General features: G+C 33.9%; 1 protein-coding gene across 5 annotated transcripts in view; it reads left to right on the forward strand.

Annotated features, from left to right (window-relative positions):
* SNTG1 (syntrophin gamma 1) overlaps positions 1-13,099 on the forward strand; it is a gene marked incomplete at its 3' end in the record, with an annotated part of 879,325 nt that overhangs the window by 191,934 nt on the left and 674,292 nt on the right. The window lies entirely within an intron of this gene.

The raw sequence follows: 13,099 nt of genomic DNA on the forward strand, positions 1-13,099 counted from the left end.
ATATTTGCATCATATACAGAGAGCTAATTGATTTATAGATTGAGTCACATGCAGAGATTAATTAAAGGTCAATTTTTATAACATAAAACATTTCTATATACTTCTTATTGGTTGTGTCATCTTTAACATCTCTACAATTAAGGTACACACTTTAAAGTTTAGGAGTAAGTCATCTCAAAGATTATTTTAAAAATAAAAAAGTAGAAAGTAACAGAAATGATGAAATTTTTATTTTTAAATAAAGCTACTGTAACATAAATTAGGAATCATGATTTTCATAAGAATAAATCATTGTTACAAGAAACATGAAAATTTATACATATATGACCAACATATAGTATTGTCATCCTGTAAATAATTTCCAGTGATAAATATTTGTTTCCATGGGCACTCCCCAAAGTCATACTACAAACAGTGAGTCACTGTCCATTCCATGGATCAAATCCTAACTGCTAAGGTCATAAACAGGTAGGATTGCAGATAGTGAAGCTAGCTTCTAACAGCATTCCCAAAATCTGCCTTGGATAGTTTTCTGTCCCCAAATGAGTGGGCATGTCCTAACTCAATTGAACTCCCCTAAAGAAGCACTAAAGAAAACTACAGCATTTAAATTTTTTTTCAAAACAGCAAAACAAAAAACCAATGTACAGGACACTGTTATCTAATTGAGTTGACATGCTAAGGAAAATCAGATTGCTTCAGGAGAATAAAAAGTTCCATAAAATATAGTACAGGTTATGTTGTGGTATTTCAGAGGGCAGGTCTAAAAATGATATAGTAGGAAGAATAATATTTGCTACTGTATGTAATAATTTCACACAGAACTTGGGATGGAATTTGATGTTATGTAAAGAACAGTATTGAAGGAAAATGTGAAAAAAGGATTTTCAATGCCATAAACATGATATAAAACACAAGATCCATTTCTAACGAAAGGTCTATGAAGGAAAAGAACCCACAAAACATAGACTTATGCTTAAATAAATCACCAACAAAAATGATTTTTCATTCAAATTTGTACTAGAAAAATGCAGGATACATACATTCCAATTCTCCATAAGTGATGAAATTTTTAAATATAAGTATGTCTTAAACAAGTATTTGTTGTTTTTATGAAATCCAAACACAACTAGGCATCTTGTATTTTAGCCATTAATCCTTCCTGCAGGATGTAGCTTGAAAACTTCTTCTTTTAAAAATGATTTTTGGGAGGAATCCAGGATGATTCTCTGGACTCATAGAAATCATACCTCTATTATTTATATCACCCATGCCAACAAATGCATTAAATGCATATGAGTATTTTTTGTGCCTTATTCTCCTTGACATTTGCTCCTTAGGATCACTTACCAAGTAAACTATTATACCTTCCTGGTATAGACTCTCCCTAAAACTCATATATTAAAGTACTAATGTCCAACATAACTGAATTTGGAGATGGGGTCACAGAGAATGTGAGCTTAAGATTAAATGTGGTATTAGGAATTCCCATTCCTATGAAATACAAATAGTATCTTTTTATAAGAGGCTTTACAGGTCTCTGTCTCTCTCTTTGTCTTTCCATCTCACACTTCTATTTCTCTTTCTCCTTTATCTTCAAAAGAAAAAAATACATATAATATGAATATATATAATATATGTGTATTTATATGATCACAGCCTGTGTGTGTGTGTGTGTGTGTGTGTGTGTGTGTGTGTATACATATAGTCACATTGAGAAGGTAGCAGTCCATAAGCCATAAGCCTAGATGAGATCATCAGAAATCATTCCTCCTGGTACCTGATTTTGGACTTCCATCATCCAGAACTATGGGACAATCATTTTTTGTTGTTTAAGCTACACTGCCCATGCTATTTTGATATTAGAAACCCAAGCAGGTTGACACATTCGACCCATTAAATTTTTAATAAAGAGAGGAAAAAAAAAAAAAAAAAAACAGGTGAAGCTGCATTAGTAGGGTATGGTAGAGGATATGATTCAGAGTTTTAAACAAAGTTCCCAGTAACTGGAAATTGTGAATGACAAGTAGGACATAGGGATAGCTCCACGATGAAATAATAGCAATAGCAATAAAAATAGAAAGTAAAAAAGGAAAAAGAAAAAGGAAAAAAAATTCAGTGCTTAGAAAAGACCTCACAAAAGACAATATAAAAAAATTCCTTAGACCAAAGCAATATAGTCACAATATAAGAAACTCTATAGCAACAAATTTGAGAAGGAAGAGGGATTATTTAAGAAAAGTATCATTTATCAAATTATGTTGCAAAAGAGGCAGAAAATCTGAGTAATTCAATAATATTGGGAAAAGGTCAAATATAACACACAACTATTAACCTTTAAAGAACACATGATTAGGTCAATGTCCAAAGAATCTGAAATTGCAGAAAACATATTTGGCACATACGTTTAGATATAACTAAAATTAAACTTGATATAAGAATATATATATATACATATATACACACACACACATATATATATGTAATCATTATAATTATAATGTTAGTACATTAAATGCAAAGTTATATCAGAAGAACAACATAGCTAACCAAGAAAGTCTGTTTTGAGGCATATGTAGATTATTTAACTGTTAACATGTTAAAATAGAGACAAAAGAGTTAATATAAATCCCAAACTGGAAATCTAGTATAGCATAAAATGAAATAGTAGACCAGACCAGTTGGATCTAAGAATGCAAGTGTAAAAATCTTAATTAAAAAAACTAATCAGTAAAATCAAAAGATTTACTAAAATAACCATGCAGTGAGGTCAAATATTTAATTCTAAGTAATCATGCATGGTTCAACTTTACATAACTTATCATAAACATCTAACAAAATTGCATTTGACATTATGCAATCATTTTTTAAGACAAATTTGGAATAGATTGAGAGTACTTAGACATTATAATTATCATTTTTCTAAATGAATAGCGAACATGCTATATATTAAAGTGTTCCAGATGAATTAGTTTGGAGAGCATAATAGTAATCTTTTGTTTTAGTTATCTTTCCATTGCTATTACAAAATATTTGAGATCAATCATCTTAAAAGAGGAAAGATTTATTTTGTTTCAGTTTCCAACTTTTCTGTCCAAGGTCACTTGGCCTCACCACTTGTTTGCATCATGGTAGGGAGCATGTGAATGCTGTAGAGCAAAGCTGTTCAACTCAAGGCAGGTAAGAAGTAGAGACGGAGATAGATACAGAGAGTGACAGAAAGATTGAGATTGCTTTTGTAACAAAGGCTCTTTCCCCAAACCCATTATTGAATGAATCTGTGAATGGATTAATCCATTAGTCAGGTCAGATCTCTCACGATTCAATCACATCCCTAAAGCCACACTTCTGAGCACTGTCCCCTTCAACCAAGCCTTCAACATACTTCTGAAGGAAATTAAATAGTAATACTCATGAAAAATTCAAACAATACCACCTTGGATAAGAGATGTGATTATTTATTTTCTTTTACATAACTGAACACCTAGAAAATCAAGAACTTTATTTTGATGATATAGATAATTTGATAATATAAATATCTAAAGAACAGTTAAAACTATTAGATCTTTACATTAAGTAAAACAAAAGAAAGTGTGTCATTCTCACAAGTGACAAACATGCTAAAACTAGTTAAAAGGAAGGCACTCCTGGCTTTTGTGACAACATTGAAACCTGGAGGACATAATGCGAAGTAAAATAAACAGGACACAAAAAGACAAATACTACATAATTTCACTTATGCATAGAATCTGAAGAAGCTGAACTCCTAGAAAGAGTAATAACAGTGGTTGCCAGGAGATGGGAGGAAGAAGAAATGGGGAAATGATGATCAATAGGTTCAAAGTTTCAGTTCTGAGGAGAAAACTATCTGCATATCTAATGTATAGCTGGTGTGGAGAGAGTTGTGTTAATTTGAATGTGATAATCATTAGGCAATACTTACAATCATCAAGTTACACAGCTTCAATATATACATTTTGAAGATTTGGACCTACTTTTTCTTCTAGAAGATTCAGGGTCTCTGGTCTGATTCCAAGGTCCTTGATCCATTGTGAGTTGAGTTTTGTGCAGGGTGAGAGATAGGGGTTTAGTTTCATTCTGTTGCATATGGATTTCCAGTTTTCCCAGCACCATTTGTTGAAGAGGCTATCTTTTCTCCATTGCATATTTTTGGCGCCTTTGTCTAGTGTGAGAAAATTGTATTTATTTGGGTTTGTGTCCATGTCCTCTATTCTGTACCATTGATCTACCTGTCTATTTTGGTGCCAATACCATGCCGTTTTTGTTACTATTGTTTTGTAGTATAGTTGAAAGTCTGGTATAGGGATACCCCCTGCTTCACTCTTCCTGCTAAGGATTGCTTTAGCTATTCTGGGTTTCTTATTCTTCCAAATGAATTTTATGATTGCTTGCTCTATTTCTGTGAGATACATCATTGGGATTTTAATTGGAATTCCATTGAATCTGTATAGCACTTGGTAGTATGGCCATTTTGACAATATTAATTCTGCCTATCCAAGAACATGGGAGATCTTTCAATCTTCTAAAGTTTTCTTTAATTTCTTTCTTTAGTGTTCTGTAGTTCTCATTGTAGAGGTCTTTCACCTCTTTTGTTAGATTGATTCCCAAGACTATATAGAAGGATAAGAGAGGTGTAAGAGGTGGGGGGGGGGAGGGGAGAAAAAAAATAACAGAATGAATCAAAAAAACTATTATCCTAGGTAAATATATGATTACACAAATGGTATGACTCTACTTCATGTACAGAGAAACAAGATATATCCCATTTGTTTACAATAAAAATGAAATTTAAAAAAATATACATTTTGTCAAATACACACTTTAAAATAAAAAAAAAATAGTCTAACATGAAAGAATAGTTAAAAATACTACTGGAAATGTATTGGACCTATAACAGAAGTTTGTGTTTGAGCACTTGTGTTGGAATGAAATCAGTCTGTGTATATCTGATATTTTCTTATTGAACTGAGGTGGTCAGATACAATTTTGAGGAAATCCTAATTGAATTCTTCTAACGGTGTGGTTTTACAAGTTGAGCAAGAAATCTTAAAGGCCTTTTCAGGAAAATTATCACAACAAATAACAGTTAAGAAGTTATAACCCATGAGAATTGAGAGGATCAAAAGTGTGTGTGTGTGTGTGTGTGTGTGTGTGTGTAAATAAGAGACTTATTTTCTCAGTTTGTAGCTTCTTTTTCATCCTCTTTGCAAAGCAAAAGTTTTTTTTTTTTTTTTTTTTTTGCATTACAATTTTAATTCGGAATTAGAAAGCATACACAGGAACATAATGGTATAAAGTTATAGCAGTCAAAGCAAAAGTTTTAATTTTTCTTCTGTGGACTATAATTCTAAGAATTCTGCATCTCCTTTATCTTAGATATTCGCTCCTTTTAAAACATTTTTTATGGTTTTATTATTTTATACTTCAGTCCATTGTCATTTAGAGAAATATTTTGCAAAGTATGAAAATTAGATCAAGGCTTATTTTATTTGGTTTTATTGCCTATCAATATTCAGCTGATCAGCACTACTCATTAAAAACATCTCTTTTCCCTCCATGGGGAAGAATTTTGATACCACAGAGAATCAAGTGTCAATCATTCTAGCCCAATCTTGAGATTATGTAAAACAGTCATAGGGCATCATTCAAAAACAGAATAGGTAATTGAGTTTATATAGTATGTACATGGCAGTCTTTTAATTGCTTTTATATCTTTTTGTTTTATCCCTATATCATATTACAGAAAATAGAATGTGGGTGGACATCAGTGACTTCCAATAGTTAAACTGGTCAAATTCAGAATATCAGCTTCCAGGTCCTATATTCTGAATCATTATAAACAACACCATCTAGCATTTTACACTTTGCAAGTGACTTTTTAAAAATGTAATGCTTCCCATGACTCTGTGGAATAGAATTTTATTCCAAAATCACTTTTAGCATAAAATCAATCTTTCTTCCTCTCTTCTCATTGGTTCTGCCTTTTCCCCACCTCCACTCTTGGTCCTTATATTTCTTGTTTGTCCTTTGTTTGGTTTACTTTGCCTGAAGTCTTTACAAATTAATGACTTTATATTGGAAAAAACTTTATATTCCCACAGGAAGAAATTCTTAATCACATCTCCATTCTCAGTCTTTACGCATTTAATTCAAATTTGAAAAATGGTAAGAATTTTGAATGTGTAATCTCATTGTATGCAGATAGCATGCCAGTTGGATGCATGCCTCGCTTTCTGTTTAAATTGTGGTCTCTCCCTGTATCTTGTTGGTTATATAGGTTCTTATTACACCAGAAATGTTTTATTTTAAACCCCCTTTCTATGAACATTTAGTCAGAAGCTTACTGTGATTTCTGCTCCAATTTCTCTCCTGATGAAGAAGTCATATTTCAATAACTTTCTGAATTCTAATCTGTTTTTTCTGAAACTTCAAATATGACTTTAGTTGATACTATTAGTAGAATAACCTACAAAACCATGAAAGATGGAACCATCAACTATTTTAGCTTTGTTAGATAAAATTTTATATCCTATTGAATAGAAAAGTTTATATTTCACTTACAGAAGACTGGAGCTTCTGAATATTTTTTTTTCTTTTTTCTGTTTGATTCATTCTGTTATTTTTTCCCTTCCCCCCACCCCTCCCACCCCTCTTTACCCTCTATATAGTACTTCCTTCCTCCATACTTGCCCCCCTCCCTAACCCTAACTCTAACCCTAACACTAACCCTTCCCTCCCCCCCATTATGTGTCATCCTCCACTTATTAGCGATATCATTCTTCCTTTGGCTTTTTGAGATTGGCTTATCTCACTTAGCATGATATTCTCCAATTTCATCCATTTGCCTGCAAATGCCATAATTTTATCATTCTTTATGGCTGAGTAATATTCCATTGTATATATATACCACAGTTTCTTTATCCACTCATCAATTGAAGGGCATCTAGGTTGGTTCCACAGTCTGGCTATTGTGAATTGAGCAGCTATGAACATTGATGTGGCTGTATCTCTGTAGTATGCTGATTTTAAGTCCTTTGGGTATAGGCCAAGGAGTGGGATAGCTGGGTCAAATGGAGGGTCCATTCCAAGTTTTCTAAGGAATCTCCACACTGCTTTCCAGAGTGGCTGCACTAATTTGCAGCCCCACCAGCAATGTATGAGTGTACCTTTCTCCCCACATCCTCGCCAACACCTGTTGTTGCTCGTATTCTTGATAATCGCCATTCTAATTGGGGTGAGATGGAATCTTAGGGTGGTTTTGATTTGCATTTCTCTTATTACTAGAGATGTTGAACATTTTTCCATATGTTTGTTGATTGCTTGTAGATCTTCTTCTGTGAAGTGTCTATTCATTTCCTTAGCCCATTTGTCGACTGGATTATTTGAATTTTTGGAGTAGAGTTTTTTGAGTTCTTTATAGATTCTGGAGATTAGTGCTCTATCTGAAGTATGATTGGCAAAGATATTCTCCCATTCTGTGGGCTCTTTCTTCGCATAACTGATAGTTTCCTTTGCTGAGAGAAAGCTTTTTAATTTAAATCTATCCCAGTGGTTGATTCTAGCTTTTATTTCTTGTGCTATGGGAGTCCTGTTAAGGAAGTCTGATCCTAGACCAACAAGGTGAAGATTTGGACCTACTTTTTCTTCTATAATCTGCAGGGTCTCTGGTCTGATTCCGAGGTCCTTAATCCATTTTGAGTTTAGTTTCGTGCATGGTGAGAGATATGGGTTTAGTTTCATTCTGTTGCATATGGATTTCCAATTCTCCCACCACCATTTGTTGAAGAGACTATCTTTTCTCCATTGCATATTTTTGGCCCCTTTGTCTAGTATGAGAAAATTGTATTTATTTGGGTTTGTGTCCGTGTCCTCTATTCTGTACCATTGGTCTACCTTTCTATTTTGGTACCAATAGCATGCCGTTTTTGTTACTATTGCTTTGTAGTAGAGTTGAAGATCTGGTATTGCAATACCCCCTGCTTCACTCTTCCTGCTAAGGATTGCTTTAGCTATTCTGGGTTTCTTATTCTTCCAGATGAATTTCATAATTGCTTGCTCTATTTCTGTAAGGTACGTCATAGGGATTTTAATTGGAATTGCATTGAATTTGTATAGCACTTTAGGTAGTATGGCCATTTTGACAATATTAATTCTGCCTATCCAAGAACATGGAAGATCTTTCCATCTTCTAAGGTGTTCTTTAATTTCTTTCTTTAGTGTTGTATAGTTCTCATTGTAGAGGTCTTTCACCTCTTTTGTGAGATTGATTCCCAAGTATTTTATTTTTTTCGAGGCTATTGTTTATGGGGTAGTTTTCCTAATTTCTCTTTCTGAAGATTCATCACTTATGTATAAAAATGCGTTGGATTTATGGGCATTGATCTTGTAACCTGCTACTTTACTGAATTCACTTATGAGTTCTAAGAGTTTTCAGGTGGAATTTCCAGGTTCCTCTAAATATATAATCATGTCATCAGCGAACAGGGATAGTTTGAGTTCTTCTTTTCCAATTTGTATCCCTTTAATTTCTTTGGTTTGTCTAATTGCTCTGGCCAGAGTCTCAAGAATGATGTTGAATAGAAGTGGTGAAAGAGGACATCCCTGCCTTGTTCCAGTTTTTAGGGGGAATGCTATCAGTTTTTCACCATTTAGAATGATATTAGCCATGGGCTTAGCATAAATGGCCTTTACAATGTTAAGGAATGTTCCCACTATCCCTATTTTTTCTAGTGTTTTGAGCATGTATTTTATCAAATGCTGTATTTTATCAAATGCTTTTTCTGCATCTATTGAAATAATCATATGATTCTTGACTTTAAGTCTATTAATATGGTGAATTACGTTTATTGATTTCCTGATGTTGAACCAACCTTGCATCCCTGGGATGAAACCCACTTGATCATGGTGCACTATCTTTTTAATATGTTTTTGTATGCGATTTGCTAAAATTTTGTTGAGAATTTTTGCATCGATGTTCATTAAGGATATTGGTCTGAAATTTTCTTTCCTTGATGATTCTCTGTCTAGTTTAGGTATCAGTGTGATATTGGCTTCATAGAATGAGTTTGGGAGGGTTCCCTCCTCTTCTATTTTATGGAATACTTTGAGAAGTATTGGAATGAGCTCTTCTTTAAAGGTTTTGTAGAACTCGGCTGAGAACCCATCTGGTCCCAGACTTTTCTTTGTTGGTAGGCTTTTGATGACTTCTTCTATTTCATCACTTGAAATTGGTCTATTTAAATTGTTTATGTCCTCCTCGTTCAGTTTAGGCAATTCATATGTCTCTAGAAACCTGTTGATGCCTTCGAAATTTTCTATTTTTTTGGAGTATAGATTTTCAAAATAGCTTCTAATTATGTTTTGTATTTCAATCCTGTCTGTTGTGATATTTCCTTGTTCATTCCGAATTTTAGTGATTTGGGTTTTCTCTCGTCTTCTCTTTGTTAGTGTGGCTAAAGGTTTATCAATTTTGTTTATTTTTTCGAAGAACCAACTATTTATTTTGTCAATTTTTTGTATTGTTTCTTTTGTTTCAATTTCATTGATTTCAGCTCTGAGTTTAACTATTTCCTGGCTTCTACTACTTTTGGTGCTGTTCTGTTCTTCTTTTTCTAGGGCTTTGAGCTGTAGTGTTAGGTCGTTTTTTTGTTGAGTTTTACTTCTTTTATTAAATGCGCTCCATGAAATAAATTTCCCTCTAAGTACTGCTTTCATAGTGTCCCAGAGATTTTGATATGATGTTTCTTTGTTCTCATTTACCTCTAAGAATTTTTTAATTTCCTTCCTAATATCTTCTGTTATCCATTCATCATATAATAGCATATTGTTTAATCTCCAGATGTTGGAATAGTTTCTGTGTTTTACTCTTTCATTTATTTCTAACTTCAATCCATTATGATCTGATAGAATACATGGTAGTGTCTCTATCTTCTTGTATTTGCTAACATTAGCTTTGTGGCATAATATATGGTCTATTTTAGAGAAGGATCCATGTGCTGCTGAGAAGAAAGTGCATTCGCTCTTGGTTGGATGGTATATTCTATAAATGTCTGTTAAGTCTAAATTATTGATTGTGTTATTGAGATCTATGGTTTGTTTGTTCAATTTTTGTCTGGAAGATCTGTCCAGTGGAGAGAGAGGCGTGTTAAAATCACCTAGTATTATTGTGTTATGGTCCATTTGGTTTCTGAAATTGAGAAGGATTTGTTTGACATACATGGATGAGCCACTGTTTGGGGCATAGATGTTTATGATTGTTATATCTTGCTGATTTATGCTTCCCTTAAGCAGTATGAAATGACCTTCTTTATCCCTTCTGACTAACTTTGGCTTGAAGTCCACATTATCGGAAATGAGGATGGATACTCCAGCTTTTTTGCTGAGTCCATGCGCATGGTATGTTTTTCCCCATCCTTTCACCTTTAGTCTATGGGTATCTTTTTCTATGAGGTGAGTCTCTTGCAGGCAACATATTGTTGGATCTTTCTTTTTAATCCAGTCTGCCAGTCTATGTCTTTTGATTGATGAATTCAGGCCATTAACATTCAGGGTTATTATAGAGAAATGATTTGGTTTCCCGGTCATTTGGTTCATTTTTTAAATTTTATTTATTTATTTGTTTGACACAACTTGTTTCCTCCTTTATTTGACAATTCCTTTAGGATAATTCCTCCCTTTGCTGATTTGCTTCTTTGTTTTTCATCTCTTCCTCATGGAATATTTTGCTGAGAATGTTCTGTAATGCTGGCTTTCTTTTTGTAAATTCTTTTAGCTTTTGTTTATCATGGAAGGATTTTATTTCATTGTCAAATTTGAAGGTAAGTTTTGCTGGGTATAAGATTCTTGGTTGGCATCCATTTTCTTTCAGGGCTTGAAAAATGTTGTTCCAGGCCCTTCTAGCTTTTAGGGTCTGGTTTGAAAAATCTGCTGATATCCGTATTGGTTTCCCCCTGAATGTAATTTTGTTCTTTTCTCTCACAACCTTTAAAATTCTGTCTTTATTTTGTATGTTAGGTATTTTCATTATAATGTGCCTTGGTGTGGGTCTGTTGTAATTTTGTGTATTTGGAGTCCTATAAGCCTCTTGAACTTGATTTTCCATTTCATTCTTCATATTTGAGAAATTTTCTGATATTATTTCATTGAATAAATTGTTCATTCCTTTGGCTTGTTTCTCTAGGCCTTCCTCAATCCCAATAATTCTTAAATTTGGCCTTTTCATGATATCCCATAATTCTTGTAGATTCTGTTCATAATTTCTTACCATCTTCTCTGTTTGTTCAACTTTGTTTTCAAGGTTAAATATTTTGTCTTCAATGTCTGAGGTTCTATCTTCCAGGTGTCCTATCCTATTGGATATGCTTTCTATGGAGTTCTTAATTTGGTTTATTGTTTCCTTCATGTCAAGGATTTCTGTTTGGTTTTTTTTCAGTATCTCTAACTCTTTATTGAAATGATCTTTTGCTTCCTGTATTTGCTCTTTTAACTGTCGATTGGTGCGATCATTCAATGCTTGCATTTGCTCTTTCATCTCATCGTTTGCTTCTCTGATCATTTTAATTATGTACAATCTGAACTCCTTTTCTGTCATTTCTTCTGCCATGCTGTCATTGGGTTTTATTGATGTAACATCTAGATTTGTTTGCAGCATTTTCTTTCCTTGTTTTCTCATATTGTTCAGGTATCAGAGGACCGCTGAGATATTGCAGATTTCCTCTATTGACTTACAATGTCCCTGAAGATTTCTATATATATCCCCCCTTTGCCTTCAGTAGGCTGAAGTCTTGGAGGAAGTTGATAATGCGGTGCTCCACAAGGAAGCTGCCTCTCTAGGAGTGATGGCCTTCAGGTGGGGTATAATCCCTGCTAGTGGGCAGAGGTGCCTCCACTTGTTGACCAATGGTCATCCAAAGGGGACCTAGGCTGCGGGCTGAGGCAAGGCCTATTTGGGCCTGAGTCTCTGGTTTTACCGTCCTTGTGGGGAAACCTCACCCGGCAGGGAAGAGTCACCCGGTGGGGAGGTCTCGCTGGTCAGTTCCCTCCTAGAGGTTCCCCTCAATTTACAGCTACCGCCTGGGCTGGTCTGCCTTCCTCTGCTGCTTCTGAATATTTGCAAAGTTTTTGTTGTTGTTGTTGTTGTTTGTTTGTTTGTTTTGCTTGGAGTCATTTTCCCAGTTGAAAATTAGGCATGGAACACTATGAATAATATTATATTTAATCATTTTATCATCATGATTTATATTGTAAAATAAATTTCATAAATGCTGGAACCAACATGTTCTTGTCTTTCTAATTCACTCAGATGAATAAATTGTTTCTCAGTTTCACATATGCACGTAAACATTCAAATACCTCTTAGGACATTATTTCCAAAGGGTATGCAAACAACTTGGGCTTGTCATAGTATAACAAAGTTTAACCTAAGAGCAGATGTAAATTTTTATTATAACTTTTGAGTCTAACATTATATTCTAGCACATCATAAACAGGCTAAACTTACTTATACTATAGGATCAAAGTGTGTGTGTGATTCTTCAGTATTTACAGGACCCTCTGAAAGGATAAAACAGGAAGGATTAATTCCCTTTTAAGGCCAACTCATTACATGAGTATATCATATAATTTCCTACTATTTTACAGAGAATATAAAATGTAAGGTATTTAACTCACATAGACGAAAACAGTAATGTCTTAGGGCAACGTGGCAAATGGATACAGATGGGGAGAGTAGGTCATACTGCAGTCCTCATACCCCTCAGCAAAACCTTCTTTCTTGGAATTCTGTCTGAATCATAAAATTTATTTTTTTTGAATAATTTTTCCCCAAAATTTTAATTAGCATCATAGAATTAGTTCTCTTGGAATTTATAGTGAGTATTATAATTGCTCTCCTAGGTCATGAGGTTTAGATGTTTTTTCTCTCCTGTTCTGGTAGACCACAAGAACATTTACCAATAACTGGAGAGTTTCTGGAATGAGGAAGACAGCAATACTTCCATTATTTTATCCTCTATTTTAGTATCAGGACTGAAATCAGGTTGTTTTGGTTTCTTTTCACCATCTGATTCGTACTTACTAG

This window comes from Sciurus vulgaris (genome assembly GCF_902686455.1).
Source record: "Sciurus vulgaris genome assembly, chromosome: 1".
Classification (NCBI taxonomy): domain Eukaryota; kingdom Metazoa; phylum Chordata; class Mammalia; order Rodentia; family Sciuridae; genus Sciurus; species Sciurus vulgaris.